Source organism: Arvicola amphibius, chromosome 1 (genome assembly GCF_903992535.2).
Source record: "Arvicola amphibius chromosome 1, mArvAmp1.2, whole genome shotgun sequence".
In the NCBI taxonomy this organism is placed as follows: Eukaryota; Metazoa; Chordata; class Mammalia; order Rodentia; family Cricetidae; genus Arvicola; species Arvicola amphibius.
Genome location: NC_052047.1, coordinates 105,743,955 through 105,756,774, shown reverse-complemented (window position 1 = coordinate 105,756,774; position 12,820 = coordinate 105,743,955). Strand labels below are relative to the sequence as shown.

General features: G+C 37.7%; 1 non-coding gene and 2 pseudogenes across 1 annotated transcript; 2 read left to right on the top strand and 1 right to left on the bottom strand.

The window, feature by feature from the left end:
• Positions 1 to 361: 361 nt before the first annotated feature.
• LOC119819854 lies at positions 362 to 1,291 on the top strand (annotated as a pseudogene).
• A 5,944-nt stretch (positions 1,292 to 7,235) lies between these two features.
• Positions 7,236 to 7,372, top strand: LOC119806126. The gene has a single exon (XR_005284156.1). It is a non-coding gene; the product is annotated as a small nucleolar RNA SNORA84 (small nucleolar RNA).
• Positions 7,373 to 8,947: 1,575 nt separating this feature from the next.
• Positions 8,948 to 9,904, bottom strand: LOC119819748 (annotated as a pseudogene).
• Between the last annotated feature and the right edge of the window lie 2,916 nt (positions 9,905 to 12,820).

Sequence of the window (12,820 nt, the reverse complement as noted above, 5' to 3'; positions counted from 1 at the left end):
GTCCAATCAATGTGGGTGGGGTTGTTGGAGCAGCCTACATGCAGGATAGCTTGCCTGCTGACTGCCCGCGAAGCTGCGGCAGGAGGGGAAGGGTCCGGGGTTTTGCCCCAATATGGATGGACCTAGAGGGTAGGGTGAACCCACTGGGTGGCAGTCTCTCACCTCTGGTCCTCTCTGTGTATTTCAGCCGTGTGTTCAGAGTTCCTGTGATGGTAGCAGAGGATAAAAGGATTTGGGGGTGAAGTGGGGTTTGTAGTATACAGGGTCTGATCAATGGAATGGCTATGTTAGATCAGCCTACCTGCAGAAGTTTGCTGCTGGCCGTTACAGTATTATCAAATGCAGCATCCCTAGGTTTAACATGGACGGCAACAATACACATCACATTGCATTATTTCTTCCTGGTTGGTATTCCTGGGTTGGAAAGCTTTCACTGCTGGATCGGCATCCCTATCTGTCTCTGTTTGTCCTGACCTTGCTGGGGAAACAGCATAATCATCACCACTGTCAAGTTAGAGCCAAGTCTCCACCAGCCTATGTATTTCTTCCTTTGCATGCTGGCAATGAACAACATGTGTCTTACCTGCTCTGCAGCTCTGCAGATGCTTGCAATCTTTTGGGTTTGGTTGCACACGGATCAGCTTTGATGCTTGCCTCACACAAATGTTCTCTCATTCACACACTTTGCATCATGGAGTCTGCTTATCCTAGTGGCCATGGCTTTGATCGCTTTGTTGCCATTTTGTATCCACCTGTCTTATGCATCAACCCTGACAACACCCATGGTGATTAAAATAGGCCTAGTTGGCCTCAGCCGAGCTACAATTATGATTACACCATGTCCCCTTTTCATTAAAAGGCTGCTGTACTATACCAAATATGTCATCATCATGCCTATTGTGAGCACATGGCTGTGGTGAAGGTGGCCAGTGCTAACACCTATGTGAACAGAATATATGGAATTTTAGTAGCCCTTCAGTGGCAGTATTTGACCTCGGGCTCATAGGCACATCCTATATAAAAATTCTCCAGGCAGTGTTCCGACTCTCTTCCCCAGAGAGCTCGCTCTAAAGCCCTGGGCACCTGTGCCGGCCCATGTTGCACCATTCTTGCTTTCTACACACCTGTGTTTTTCAGCTTTCTGACTCATCGTTTTGGCAAGAATTGTGCCTCCAAGTGTCCATATAATTTTTGCAATCCTGTACTTACTAGTGCCCCCCACAGTCAATCCCTTGGGTATGGTGTTAAGACCAAACAGATTCGTGACCGAGTCGTGGTCTTCTCCTTCTAAAAAAGAAAATTTCTGAATACTAAAACATTGATACAACTTCTGTTTGAATAATGTGTTCTTCACAGTAATAGTGTATTTACCTTAGTTGTGACTCTGTCCTCAAATTTTTATTTAATAGAAGATATATTATATATAATGTTGTATTTCTATATTTATCTTTAAATCTTGGCATTTTATATAAAAACTGTGCTGATGAAATTATTCATCATTTCATTGAGAATTCGTCAAATTTCTCAGTTATGGTTTTTACTTATTGCCTTTTTCTTTTTGAGACAGGAGCTTGCTATGTAGACTGGACTGGGCCTTCAACTTGCAGAGACCCATTTGCCTCTGCTTCTCAAGGCTGGGATTCAAGGTATGTGATACAAAGCCCAGCTATAGTTCTGATTTAATATAAACACACATTTATCCATTGCCATTTATTTTCTTGTCATTATCTATAAATAGAAATGAATTTTTTATATATTTAGTGTCACATTTCAAAGTAAAATATATGTAATAATTTTTTATTCTAATATATAAAAATTTTGTAAAATATCTCCAATAACCTTTCTCCAGTCCAACAGAGAAATGAGGTTACATGGCAAATTGCCAGTCCAAAATGTGGGAGGAGACAACAGAGAATCACCAGTCAGTATGAATTGATTCTGAATTAGAATGCTTTCCCTATAAGAACAGTCAGTGTAATTTTTATGAGACATGGAAAATTAATATAGCTCAAAGATTCAAATCTATGTGAAGAGTCCTTCAGAAAAGAATACATATGAAATATTGATTTTATTTTTCATTATTTAATATATTGCTCTGTTCAAAAGCTAGTGATATTGAGGCAATATGTAGATATAATATTTGAGATGGCAATATGTAGATATAATATTTTGAGATGGCAAGGAAAGTGCTACCCTACCATGGTCATAGATTGACAGATTTGATATGCAAATTAATTATGATAGTAAAGACGTTTAGAAATTCTTAGAAGAATAAAAATTGACAGTATGGGCTATTAATATGACAAATATGAAGCAACGCCACTAAAATGTATCAGCAGGGATAAGTTACTGACTTATTTTAGAAAGGAGCACAGTGTAAACATTTAAAAAAAGAACCAACATGAAAAAAATGCTTTGTTTTAGTTCAGATTATTTTTGTTTGTTTGTTTGTTTTTTTCAAGACAAGGGTTTCTCTGTATAGCTCTGACTGTCCTAGAACTTGCTCTGTAGACTAGGTTGGCCCGAAAGTCACAGAGATCTACCTTCCTCTGCCTCCCGAGTGTTGGGATTAAACCATCATCTGGTGTTAGTCACAGATTCTTAAATTGAGTGTCATGGTATCATCTAAGGTAGTGTATCTTCATGGGGATTGCAAAATATTTGACAACAGTAAAACGTTTCTGAATCTTGCAATGATCAAGTAAGAAATCCAAATTAAATGAGTGAGGAGCCCACTGAGCTTCCGGGAGTGTCTGCCTGTGTTGCACTGAGTGGCCACTGAGCACCAGACCCAGGCGATTTGTACTGTACATATGGTCATACCATGAAAGGCCAGTGAAGGCTGCTTGAAACGCCTCGGTCAAGAATGGAGATCTTCGTGTGTAATGGATTATATGAAAACTTTCCTCCTTTAATCCTCATGATTTAATTACAGAAAATAGGGACTTTATAGTGTTCTATTACTGTTCTTCAGAATGTAACTAATGGTTGGAATGTTTTGTGATAATTTTTTAAAAATAGTTTTTAAAAAAGATTTATTTTTATTGTTGTGTGTGTGTGTGTGTGTGTGTGTTGTGTCTGCACATGTGTGGGAGGCCTGTGGAGCCTAGAAGATGGCATCATATCCCTTGGAGCTTGGGCTATACTGCTTGTGAGCTGCTTGATGGTTGCTGAGCCATCCTTCCAGTCCTAAACATTTTGATGTTACTAATAGTGTTTGAATAACTGACATGGGTTTCACAAGAAACTGCTCAATAATTTGGCATTGGAATTAGAACCCAACCTCTAACAATCTATGGAATAATTCTAAACACATTTTTGCTATTTGTACTACATATTATGTGAAGCAGCATTTTCCACTTTGATGACTGTACAATCAAAAATATAGATCTATTCTGAAAAGCACTGATGATACTTATATCTTGCATCAGATGTTCAGCCAAGTTTTAATGTTTTATAAAATCTAAGCAAGTGCATTTTCTCAGTAGTATGTAATTGTGCCTTAGTCTTTAATAACCAACAAATTTATATGAATTCAGAAAATTGTGTTAAAATAAATTCTTTGTGATTTAAATGCATTAATGTTTGATTAGTAAACTTCCTATATGTACCTACCTGAAGGTAGATGAGAAAGTACGTGAGGGAAAAAAGGTTAGCATATAGAAAATCCTTAAGAAGTTCTGCTCTAGTAGGTAAATATAGCCCATTGTAACAGTCATTGGGGGACACACTCAGAACTTAGGTAAAGGACTTGGTGCAGTTTTTAATGGTAGGAAAAGAGCCCTTCACACAGACCTTGTGACACAGCTTGAACATCTGTATGAGCTTGGGGCAGGAGCGTTATTGCAAACCTTGTGCTGTAATGTTGACAGTGTAAGCCATGAAGGAATCACCCATGGACAGCGAGGACTGCACTAGACGTTCATGGCGATTTGCATAGCACTAGAATTGCACAGCTTAAACAGATCCTACCCCAGTCTAAAGACAGTTCCTAAGTAATTAGAGAAGAATAAAATAGATATTAAATTGTGCATAATATGAAGGCCTAAAATTAAAAGCAGCATGTACAGTAAATTCAAGGTCGCTGATGTGGAGTGTGTCAAAGGATTCAGAGTTTAGGTTGCTTCCTCACAATGATGTTGACTGCATGGCAGAGGAGGATGAGGCATGTTATTTGTGAAGCTTGGAAAGAATCCCTGCTCAAAAGCGACAGGAAGCTTGGGTGTCTACAGTTCCACAGTCACTCACATACACAGAAGTGCTCACCACACATACAGCATGTCTGGATTTACCTTTGTAGAGGTTAAAACAGTCTCAAAACTTTGAGGTTTCACTGATTGATATCTTAGATGCAAATCCTCAGCTTCAGGACTTGTTCTATTGGAGGTCTGTGACTTCTATTCTAAGGTGAAGTTTAGGCTTTCCAATCATGTGTGTACTTTCATCATTTCTGCTATTCATTAGAAATCTTACAAGCTGGAATAAAATTAATTAAATATTAATGCAATTTTATTGTTCCTTTATTAAAATATTCTTTGTATAGAAGAGATGAATGAAAATGAGGACATGATTGCTCCCAGGTATGGTTGAAGATAAGGTTTTTTGTTAGATATAAGAGGGAGAAGACCAGACATAACATGACCAGCAGAATAGAACAGAGCATCAAGAGGAGGAGGGGGGGAGAGTGAGAGAGGAAGAGGAAAGAGAGGGAGACAAAGAGTGCAAAGGGAACCAAGAGCAGAGTGAAATGGCAGGATTATATAGGAAGAGAAGCTGGGGGAAAGAAAGGGAAGTTCAGGACTGGAGAAGATCAGGGAATGGCCTGGGAGCAGTGCTGGGAAGAGCCCACTGTAACTTGGTACATGCAATGCTGGGAGATGCTGGGAGAACCAGGCAGCCAGTGTCCACTCTGATATGATAATAGGCTCTCAGCCATTTTCCCTAGGTTTCTTCAGGACCTAACAGTATGAGATACAGCTATGAAATTGCTGCCTAATTTTCTATACTCAATTTAACAACTGTCAAGTGGGTGTGCAAAGAATTAAATTTCCCTAAATATTCATTTTGCCAGCAACACAGGCAGATCTCTTTTATTTATGGAATTCCATCCTTGAAATTTCTTATTTCAGTGATACCAGGTACAAACACTGAAACACATATGAGAGAGTTATATAGGCATTGCTTATCAAGTGCCACTTATATGAGAAAAGTGTGTGGTGGTAAGATACAATATTTTATTCACTTGGATATTTTTTTAACAAAACTGCACGCACATCTTAATATAACATAGCTTGACAACACTATGGGAAGACAACGAATCTTGGAAAACAAGCAAAGCCCCAAGTGAAACATCCTGGGAGAAATGACAGGAAAAATAAAAATATAGTTGGCTGGAGAAAAGGCTTAGAGATGAAGAGCACTGGCTGATCCTGCAGAGGACTTGTGTTCAAGTCCCAGCTCACCTACAGAGGCCATCAATTGCCTTGTAATTCTGGTTCCAGGAACTCTGACTCCTGCTGCTGGCCCCTGTGTGCACCAAGCATGAATGCAGTACAACAGACATGCATGTAAGCAAAACACACCACACATAAAATAAAAAAACGATGTAAAGAAACTAAATATGTAGCCTTAGAGCATAAGATCATTTCAACTAACAACCTGTCAGGGTAAGGAATCCGTGTGGCAGAGGACACACCTCATGAGAATGAGTGGATGTTAAGTATCTGAAGACATTTCTTAAGAGAACAATGCCTTCAATTGAACAATAGATGCCCAAGTAGGAAAAACAGATTTTGACATTATTAAAGCCACTGGATTTTAGGAGGACCTTGGACTTAACATAGTGAAGGGAACCCTGATGGCTCTTTGTCTTGGAGAGGGGTGGAGTGGGGGTATGGGTGGAAGGGAGGGGAGGGAAGGGGAAGGAGGAGGGAAGGAGATGGAAATCTTTAATAAAAAAAATTTAAAAAATCTAAAAAAAAACAGTTTAATGGTAATTTCGAAATGAAAAATAATTCTAAATAAAACTATAAATAAATGAATAAATAAATATAAAACAGATGGTTATGACATAAGAAGAGTCCTCAGGGCTGAAGAGATGGGTCAGTGGTTAAGAGTATTTTCTGTCTCTTCTAGAGGACCTGGTTTCAAATCCCAACTCCCACATGGTGGTTCAAAACTGTCTGTAACCCCAGTTCTGTGGGAGGGATCTGATACATTTTGATCTTCATAGGGTGCCAGATACTAACATGGTACACAAACATACCTACAGGCAAAGCCCTCACATACATAAAATAAAATAAAATGAATAAATCTTTAAAAAATAAAATAAAATAATAAGTCAAAAGACAGTCCACGTTCATCATCTCCTATATAATGAAAACCCTCTGTTTTGTAGGGGGGAGTCTGAAATGACATAATTTTTATCAATCATTTTGAATGTAAACATGACTAGGCAATATCAAACGCACAGTGTAACATATCACAAGAAGGATGCATAATCCAGAATGAGAGAGCCTCTAGTCTACATATTAAACACTCCATTTGCTAATAGTTGGTTGTATTCTTAGATCATTCTTGATGTCTCTCTTCTTGTTTATAATATTTAAACCAGATATTTTGAATATTTCCATAACCCATTATTCTATCATGTGTAAAAAATTTACAGCAACATATTTTAGGAAAAAATAACCTAAAACACTTAAACATACCTTGTTCTCATTCATGCAAATGAGGTAATTACTCCAGATACTAGATTTACAGAAATGTAGAACACTGAAGATGTCATAAATATAAACATCATATTATGTCATAAATATAAAATTCATTTTATATTTGAATTTGAGGACCTTCTATTTTATCTGTGGACTATTAATGTAAACATTTCCTATCGTTTCTTTTACCTCTATATAAAAATTTTTGTACAAAACTAGCATATTAACTGTAGATCACATTTACTCACTTTGTGCTTTATCCTAATTTTCCTACCGGGCTTGAATTTTATATTAATAAGTTTGTTATATGTATATCTGTTGTAAACTGCATCAGATATGATCTCAAAAAGAATGAAGTACAATTAAATACTAATGTATATATTAAAATTTTCATTGTTAAATTTGTACTTAATTCAAAAGGATAGAAATAATGAGCCACATTTAACCATCTTAATAGTGATGCTGAGTGTGATTAAAAGTTATAAAACAAGTAACTATCTTCAGTTATAAAACAATTTTACTGCCCTGTGGTTGGTTGCTGGAGGCTGTTGTGCAGGTACAGCTCTCCAGTGGATACGATGGGCTAGAAAAACCCTATGATTTATGCATGGCAGCTGTTTCTTCCGAGCAGTTGCCATAGCCCGGTCATTGGTACAATGTAAAAAAAAAATTAAAAAAATAAATAAAATAAATAAAAAAATTAAAAAAACAATTTTAATATATTCAAGTACCAATTCCAGTTCCAGGTCACTCTTCCTCCTCTCCTCCCATTCCCTCTTCCTATCCTCCCCCCATCCACTCCTCAGAGGGAGCAAGGCACATTGCTTTGGGAAGGTCCAAGGCCCCTTCCTACTATATCTAGGCTGAGCAAGGTTCCCACAAAGCCAGTACAAGCAGTAGGGATAAATACTAGTACCACTGTCAGTGGACCTGCAGTTTGCCACAGCCATACAAATGTTGCCCACACTCAGAGGGACTAGTTTGGATCTATGCTTGTTCCTTCCTTGTGCAGCTGGAGTCGATGAGCTCCCATTAGCTCAGGAACCCTAAGCAAAACATACATAGATCCACCTGGAAAGGGAAAATAGACAAGATCACCCGATAAAATTGGGAGCATGGAGTGAGAGGAGATGGAAGGGTGGATGGAGAAGAGAACTTGAGGGAATAGGATAGTCAAGATGGAGGAAGGACAGAGATGAGAGCAAAGAAAGAAATACTTTGATTGATGGAGCCATTATGGGGCAAGCAAGTTACCTGGCACTAGATAAATTCACAGGAATCCACAAGGTTGACCCCAGCTAATACCCTCAGCAATAGTGGAGCGGGTGCCCAAACTGGCCTTGCCCTGTAGTCAGATTGATGGATATCTTAAATGTCATCATAGAACTTTCATCCAACAACTGATGTAAACAGAAGCAGAGACCCACAGTGGAGCACTGGGCTGAGCTCGAAAGTCCAGCTGAAGAGTTGGAGGAGTGAGAATATGAGCAAAGATGTCAAGACCATGATGACCATGATGGGGACACCCACTGAAACAGCCACCTTATGCTTTTAAGTAGAATTTAAAATGTTACCAGGTAGAGTTACTTTTTGAAAAGTGTTCACTATAAAGAGTTTAATTTATTCATAAATATCTTTTGCAAATTAACATTAAATGTGTTTAACATCATGTTTTAAATATATTCATAACAGCAAGAGATATAATTAATTAAGAAGCATTCAGGGTTTTTTCTTAAGTTGTGAAAGAAGCCTTAAACTAAAGCTTGGTACCTGTTCACAGGGTACTCTCAGGAACAAAGGTTTGCAGTTGTCGAGGTAGCTTAGCTGGTTAAGTACTTGCTGCTCAAACATAAATCTAACCCCCAGACCCTATATAAAAAGCTGGCTGTGATGGCATGTGCTTTGGTTCAAGGGCTGGAATGATGGATGAAGGCTACTGGAACCCTTGGGTTCTCTTCTTTGCCAGAGCAGTCTAATTGTGAACCTCAGACCATCAGAGGCCACTCTCAAACAAACAAAATACAACGCAACAACAACAACAAAAAACAATGTAACAAGGTGGACTGTATCTTGACCTCTGGCTTTCACATGCACACACTCACACACACACACACACACACACAGAGAGAGAGAGAGTGAGAGAGAGAGAGAGAGAGAGAGAGAGAGAGGAGGGGTTACAAGCAAAATCTAAGGGTTTTGAGTGATATTTGCTATTTGAAACAAAATTAAATAAACTAAAAATCAAGAAGGATAATTACAACAGAATTACAACAGAAAATTCTGGACACTTGCTCTCGAATCTGTTTGGTCTTCACCCCATAAACAATAGGATTGAGCAAAGGTGGGACAAGTAGGTAAAGGTTAGACAGGAGAATGTGAATATAGGATGGAATGTGGAAGCCAAACCTATATGTAAAGAAGGAGAAGAAGGCCAGGAGATAAAACTCCAAGAAGACACAAATGTGGGCAATGCATGTGTTAAAGGCTTTGCATCTTGCTTCCTTTTGAGGCAGCTTGAAGACAGTTATAAATATTCTAATGTAGGAGGAGAGTAATAAAAATTACGTCCAGTCCAAGTACACTGAAAGCCACAAAAGACCATAGATCTTTGACACAAACATCTTCTACTGCCAGCTTGACAATAGCCATGTGCTCACAGTATGAATGGGATACAACTGTGGTCCAGTAAAATTTCAACCTGCATTTGATGAGAATGAGACATGGAGCTACAAGGGGGGCAGCTCTGAGTGTGACCCCTACTCCTATCCGATGTGAGGAGTTGCTGGGTTAAATCGATGCATGTCTTAGCTGATCACAGATTGACAACATATCGGTCCATTGCCATAGCAAATAAAATGCCTGACTCAATACACTGGAGTGTGTGAATCAGCCACATCTGCAAGAGGCAGGCATCAAAGTATATGTTTGGAAGGTGAAACCAGCATTTTGGGTAAGATGCAAGTACTGAGAGCAATGTCTGTTGCTCCAAGCATTGCTAGGAAGAAGTACATGGGTTCATGGAGGCTTCGCTCAACTTTGATGACAACTAGGAGCAGAAAATTCCCCAAAAGAGCGATGATGTACATGCCACAGAAAGGAATCCCAATCCAGAACTGCACCGACTCCAAGCCAGGAATCCCAATCAGAGTCAGTATTGAGGGCCTGAAGATGGAGCTATTGAAATGGGGCATGCTGCCTTAGGGACTGCGGGCATAAGGCTTCTCAAATAGACCATTAGCACATGCTGGGGACATTTCTTTTGTTTTCAGTTAGATTCACACAGAGACTGAGTGAATTTCACATGGCGGTTTTTAGATATCGACTTTTACTGAGGAGATCCTTTCATGTACATTTAACAGGTCTACACATCTTTTCTAAGTGTGAATGATTTATTTCAGAGTCCAGTTTTCTGTCCAACTCTCTCACTTTCTTCTCTTTCCATGTCTGTTTCATCACAAACATACATAATAGACATGCACACACTCCAAATAAAAGCTTATTAGGTATATTCTAGAAAGAAGATATATTTCTGAATATTTATGAAAATATTCACTTGAAAGTGAGGTTTGGTTTTCTGTGATAATTAAATATCTTCTCTGCTATTTAAATAATTAAATATCTTCTTTGTTATATCCTTGTCAAGAAGTATTTATCCTCTTATTAGAGAAATCATAAAAGGGCAATGATACATGTTTACTGTTTCAGTAAGTGCTGAATGAAGAAGCTTGCTATATTTTAATATTTCATGACATGGATATTTGCTTATTTCACCTCCCCCTCTCTAAAAGTTCTCTTTTCCCCTACCCTGGTCATTTTACTTTAGTATATAATGCTGAATGAGATGTGCTTATGTGTTTAAAAATATCATTTCATATGTTTCTCATTTTTTGTGATTATTATGTTTAACCTGGAACCTAATATTATTTGTTTCAATATAGTGAGGTAAATTGTCTTCAAATTTCAATCTAGCTCAATTTGGAGATCCACATATGGTAATATTTTCTTGGATGAAATGATATCTGCATGGAAGAAAGGGAAGGGAGACATGTAAGTGAAACTGAATCTCACAGTGAACAGAAAGCTACCATATAGACATAACATTAACATTAACATTATTGGCTCATTATTTCAATATAGAAATAATATTAACATTACTGGCTCATTATTTCAATATAGAGATAATTTAACATTATTTGTTTATTACTTCAATATAGAGATAATATTAACATTACTGGCTTATGACTTCAATCATTCTTACATACTTTTAGTCTTTGGGGGAATTTATCTTTTAATTCTACATGGTATTTAAAATAAACATATATTTATACTTTCACATATTTTTCTTGTGTTTTACCCAACACAATTGTTTCTTACTTAACTCCCAGGTCAAACATTTTCTCTATGAATTCTTGTTTTTAATCAGATGTTAAATTATTAAGAAGTTAGTATTTTTTCATTTGCTTGTTATGGAGTATTTAATAATTGTAATATTTTAGAAACTAGTAAGTCAACTAGAGTTTACCTTCCATCTATTGGTTAAGTTTCAAAATAATATAATTTTTTTATGTAGTTGTGCTGTATGCCAGTTGTATACATGCAGGGAGGTCTGAAGGATTAGAAAAAGGAAACAATGAAGCTCAAAAATGCTAAAAGTCTTAGTTCTTGATGTGTAAGTTTCATGGGTTTTATTATTGCCTGCTGTTCCTACAATGACCTAAAGTAGCTTACATACCTCTGTCCATGAGAGACTAGAAGTAAAGATGGGAGAAGTATCTACTGGATCAAGAGGAAGTCAGAGCTGCACTTTATCACTCTTCACAACTAGGTCAAATGCTGTGGAAATCTTTACTTCCTTCAGATACTGTCTACTCTGAGGTGACATATAATTAGAAGTCTCCTCACAATTACCGGGTCAATTCCCATAGTCTCTTCACACATTACCTGAGTATTTCTTTTGGAAGTTCAGAGGCACCCATGGGAATACAATCACGTTTATTTTTCCAACTTCATTGTGTGAGTTCACATATTAATACCAGTGTAGCTTTTCAGAAGCAACTAAAGAACAAGATGCATGTTCAGCATAAAGAAGAGTATGGTACAATTCTCAATAAAGAGATGAGTGACCAAATAATCTTACAAGCCCCATTTGTTAACCAATCTCTGTCTTAGTACTTACACAGAACCTGCACACATGAAGTATTACAATGGTCCACAGTACTCACCTCTTAACCCAAGTGACTCCAGTAATGTTCAGACAGGTTTTGAGGAGCAAACATCAGTCTCAACAGAAGTTGGCAAGGAAGATCCGAGAAATGACATTTTAAAAGAGTACTTTTTGTGGTTTAAAAGTTATTATATCAACACCAGGGAGACGTCATGTCCAATTCTAGCACCACAGTATCAATACATTCAGGAAATTTCAATTTAACTTTGCAAAAGTGAGAGTGACTTCAGCAACAGCTGTGAAAATATCACTGAGACATAGAGCTAAGCCCTTTCACTTTGCGAATATTCCTTCCCACCACATTTACTTTTCTCACTAATCATAATTACTGATATCAACTGAGGAAACATGACTGATAGTCTTAGGTTGAGATTTTATGTGGAGTAAAAACACTGTAGTTGGAAAGGGGGAAAACTCCTTAGAATTAAGGAATGAATACAATCATAGAAGTCAAAGACTGACTTTCCTCCATTTTAATAACTATTGCTTTTTTTCAAGACAGGGTTCTCTGGAGCTTTGGAGCCTGTCCTGGAACTAGCTCTTGTAGACCAGCTGGCCTCAAACTCAGGGAGATCTGCCAGCCTCTGCCTCCCATGTGCTGGGATTAAGGCACACATCGCCCCATGACTGGCACAACTATTACATTTTTTTAAAGAGGACAAAGTGTCAAATACAAAGTGTGATTTATTTTTTAAAAATATCTTTATTAATTCTTTGAGATTGTATTTGGTTTGTATTTATTGTCTCCCCCCATCTTTCCATTGATAGATAACACTACCACCATTCTGTACCCATTCAAAGTCTTCATTTTATTCATCCCTTAAATCCCCTATAGTCACTTTAGTTCTGACCATTATTCTTAGGTGGGTGACCACTCATGGGG